General features: G+C 43.3%; 1 pseudogene; it reads left to right on the top strand.

Annotated features, from left to right (window-relative positions):
* The first annotated feature begins 4,073 nt into the window (after positions 1-4,073).
* Positions 4,074-4,417, top strand: LOC118627772 (annotated as a pseudogene).
* Positions 4,418-4,738: the final 321 nt, after the last annotated feature.

Below are 4,738 nucleotides of genomic sequence, written 5' to 3' on the forward strand. Positions count from 1 at the left end.
TTAAAAAAAAAATAGAGCAAAAAAAAAAAAGAAGTAGCTGTTATTAATGCCTTTTTGTTTTTCGTGGAGTGTACACTTCTGAATAAGTGTTGCATAAGGAATTTTATGTTTACCATGTAAGTCTTGCAACACTAAGATATATGATCAGGCCCTGGCCGGTTTGGCCCAGCGGTTAGAGCGCTGGCCTGTGGTCCAGAGAGACCCGGGTTCGGTTTCCGCTAAGGGCATGTACCTGGGTTGCAGTTTGTCCTCGGCCCTGGTTGGGTCATGTGGGAGGCGGCCACTCGATGTGTCCCTTTCACGTCGCTGTTTCTCTCTCTCTCTCTCTCTCCCTCTCCCTCCCTCCCACTCTATCTGAACAAAAAAACAAAAAAATGTCCTCCGGTGAGGATAAAAAAAAAAGATATATGATCAGTCATGATGGCAATTTCTGTATAAAAGGACCTTAAATAGAACATTGTTTTTGAGATCAAACTCCCCAGCCTTACAAAATGGCCACGTTGCAAATAAAAATTGTGGCAAATTTTTTAAAAAGTGGAGTCTGCATCTGGTATAAACCTGCCCCTCCCCCAACAGGGCCAAGAGTGAACTTGAACCCAAGGACCTGATCATGACCTCTCCTCTCTCCGAGGCCTTCTACCTACATTAGCAGATAAGAGCGACACATGAACTGGGATGAAGAACCTGCATCCCTAGACTTCCTTCCTCCACGAACGGGTAAAAATGATACCAGACACCCACCACTCCCTGCTTGTCTGTCCGGAATCCAGGAGAAAGAATCCCCTTGTGCCCTTTACCTCTGCTTACGGCAGTGGCCACAAAAGCCCCTGGAATCCCCCCTGTTGGGAGGGGCAGTCTGCTAGGGGACCTGGACGTCACTGTAGAGGGAACCAAAACATAAAACTTAATATTCACTGATACAGAGCAGTCTCAATAGATAGTCGTGTGAGCAGCTGAGTAGACCAAGGTGACTGTGGTGTGACCACTGTCTGCTTTCTCCTGGGGGAGGGACATTGATTTGCTGCTACTACAGAAGATGCTGAGCGCTTAGCCATGCAATTACCAGCCATGTGGCCCAACCCATGGCCTGTGCAGCATCCATCTGGGCCGGGGTGTCATCCTGTGGAGCCTAAGGGCAAGAGGAATAAGCAAATAAGGCCGTACTCTTGCTTTTTGCTGTGTTGTAAATACTAAACTGCACTGCTCTGAGCCATTATGTTTCATTGTCAAAATGTAGCCACCAAGGAGTTGTGGCAAACCACCATGACTGCTTGCCTAGTCATCACCTGTGGAGTCTTGCTACTTGTTGTATTACTCTATGACAGCAATTTTCAACCTTTTTCATCTCAGGGCACACATAAAATAATTACTAAAATTCTTTGGCACACCCCAAAATATATTGTATGTTTTGCTGATCTGACCAAAAAAAAAAAAAAAATAGGTATGATTTTGATTCATTCACACCACATGGCTATTGTTGTGTTGGCTGTTGTCATATTTTTATTTGACAGTCTAAGGGAAAAGAGGTCAGTGTCCCTGACAAAATAGTCAGGTCGTGCATGTTTTAAAACATCCTGGCCAGTTACTCAATGGTTAGAGCATTGGCCTGGAGACCAAAGAGTCATGGGTTTGATTCCAGTCAAGGGCACGTTCCTCGGTTGTGGTTCATCCCCGACCCTGGCAGGGTCATGCAGGAGGCAACCAGTCCATGTGTCCCTCTCACATGGATGTTTCTCTCCCTCCCTCCCTCCCACCCACTCTATCTTAAGATAAATGGAAAAATATCCTTGGGTGAGGATTTTTTAAAAATTTAAAAAATACAAAGTCTTGCCCTGGCCAGTGTGGTTCAGTGGCTAGAGCGTCAGCCTGTGGACCGAAAGGTCATGGGTTCAAATCCTGAAAAAGGGCACATACCTGGGTTGCAGGTTTGATCCCTAGTCTTGGTTGGGGTTGTGTGGGAGGCAACCAATTGATGTGTCATTTTTCACATCAATGTTTCTCTCTCCCTCTCTCCACCTCCCTCCCTTCCACTCTATCTAAAAATCATTGGAAAAATATCCTTGGGTGAGGATTAACAAAAAAAACAAAAATCTCTAAGCCAAAAAAAAACACAAAACCTCCTGGACTGAATGGTTTCATGTGCATTATTTATCAAGATACAAATGGCATATTTCACAGATATAGAACAATATTCCAAAAATTTATATGGAATCACCAAAGATGCAAAATAACAACAGTAATCTTGAAAAAAAAAAAACAAAGCTTGACGAATCATGATACCTGATATCAAACTATACTACAAGGCCATACTAATCAAAACAGTATGGCCCTGGCCAGTTGCTAAATGGTTAGAGCTTTGGCTCTTGGATCAAAGACTCACGGTTTTGATTCCGGTCAAGGGCACTTACTTTGGTTTTGGTTCGGTCCCCAGCCCTGGGTCATGTGGGAGGCAACAAATCAATGTGTCTTTCTCATGTTAATGTTTTTCTCTCTCTCCCTCCCATTCTATCTGAAGATAAATAGAAAAATATCCTCATGTGAGGATTAAAACAACAACAAAAAAACAGCATGGTACTAACATAAAACAGACATATAGATCAATGAAATAGAATAGAGAGCCAGAAATAAACCTGCACCTTGCCCTGGCCGGTTTGGCTCAGAAGTTAGAGCGTCAGCCTGCAGTCCAGAGAGACCCAGATTCGGTTCCCACTAAGGGCGCATATCTCGGTTGCAGTTTGTCCCCGGCCTGGTTGGATCATGTGGGTGGTGGCCACTTGATGTGTCCCTTTCGCGTCGATGTTTCTCTCTCTCTCTCTCTCTCTCTCCCTCTCTCTCTCTCTCTCTCTCTCTCCCTCTCTCTCTCTCTCTCTCTTCCTCTCCCTCTCTCCCACTCTATCTGAACCAAAAATGGGAGAATGTCCTTGGGTGAGGATTAAAAAAAACACACAAACAACCTGCACCTTTATAGTCAATTAATATTTGACAAAAGAGGCAAAAACATACAATGGGGTAAAGATAGTCTATTTAATAAATGGTGTTGGGAGTATTGAACAGATAAATGCAAAAAAAAATTTAAACTAGACCACCTTCTTACACCACACACAAGAATAAACTAAAAATAGATTAAAGACTTAAATGTTAGATTCAATACCATAAAAATCCTAGAAGAAAATATAGGCAGTAAAATCTCAGACATTTCTCATAGAAATATATTTTTTTCTGTTATGTCTTCTTGGGCAAGGGAAACAAAAGAAAAAATAAACAAGTGGGACTACATCAAACTAAAATGTTTTGCACAGCAAAGGAAACCATCAACAACATGAAAAGTCAACCCACTGTATGTGAGAACATATTTGTTGATACATGTGATAAGAGTGTTAATATCCAAAATTTATAACACAACTCAACACCAAAAAAACAAACAACCCAATTAAAAAACGAGCCCTGGCCGGTTTGGCTCAGCGGTTAGAGCATCAACCCTGGGACCAATGAGTCGCAGGTTCAATTCTGGTCAAGGGCATGTACCTCCATTTGGGTTCGTCCAGGGTCCTGGACTGGGTCATGCAGGAGGCAACCAATCGATGTGTCTCTCTCACATCGATCTCTCTCCCTCCCGCTCTATCTGAAGATAAATGCAAAAATGTCCTCGGGTGAGGATAAAAAATAAAAATAAAAATAAATAGCCCTGGCCAGTTTGGCTCAGCGGTTAGAGCGTCGGCCTGTGGTCCGGAGAGACCCGGGTTCGGTTCCCGCTAAGGGCACGTACTTCGGTTGCAGTTTGTCCCCGGCCCTGGTTGGTCGTGCGGGTGGCAGCCACTCGATGTGTCCCTTCACGTCGATGTTTCTCACTCTCTCTCCCTTCCTCTCTCTCCCTCCCACTCTATCTGTACAAAAAAGAAATGAAAAAAAATATCCTCGGGTGAGGATGAAAAAAAATAAAAATAAAAAAAATAAAAAAAAAATAAAAATAAATAAAAAGCTCTGGTACTACACAATAGAATACTATTCAGCTATAAAAAAAAAAAAAAGAAGGAACTCTTGCCCTCTGGGGACTATGCCTTTGAGCATCCAACATGGTCATGCATTTGACACACCGCCAGATGCTGTACTCCAACACAGCCTCTGATAAAACGAGGCTGTCCCGAACCCCTGGTGATCACGTTGTTTACCTTTACACCAAGAAGGTTGGGGAAGCACCCAAATCTGCATGTGGTGTGTGCCCAGGCCGACTTCTCAGAGTTGGTGCTCTGAGACCTCAAGCTCTCATGAGGTTGCCTGAAACAAAACAACATGTCAGCAGGGCCTATGGGGACCCACGCGTGCTAAATGTGTCCGCCACAGGATTGAGTGTGCTTTCCTTATTGAGGAGCAGAGAATCGTGAAAGTGTCGAAGGCACAAACACAGTCAGAAAGCTAAATAAAATTTTAGAAATGTTTTTTAGTTATAAAAGCAATTAAAGGCTCAAAAAGAAGAAGAAGAAGAAAAGGAGGAGGAGGAGGAGAAGAAAAGAAGACAAGGGAGAAGGAGACAGAGAAGAAAATTTTACTCTTTACAAGAGCATGGAGGGACCTGGAGAGTATTGTGCTAAGTGAAATAAGCCAGTCAGAGAAAGACAAGTGCCATATGCTTTCAGTCATATGTGGAACCTAATGAACAAAATGAACTAACAAGCAAAATATTCACAGACTCAGAGAGAGCAGGGTGACAGCTGTTAGGGCAAGGGTGCTCAGTGAGGGA

This window comes from Molossus molossus, unplaced genomic scaffold, assembly GCF_014108415.1.
Source record: "Molossus molossus isolate mMolMol1 unplaced genomic scaffold, mMolMol1.p scaffold_m16_p_13, whole genome shotgun sequence".
Classification (NCBI taxonomy): Eukaryota; Metazoa; Chordata; class Mammalia; order Chiroptera; family Molossidae; genus Molossus; species Molossus molossus.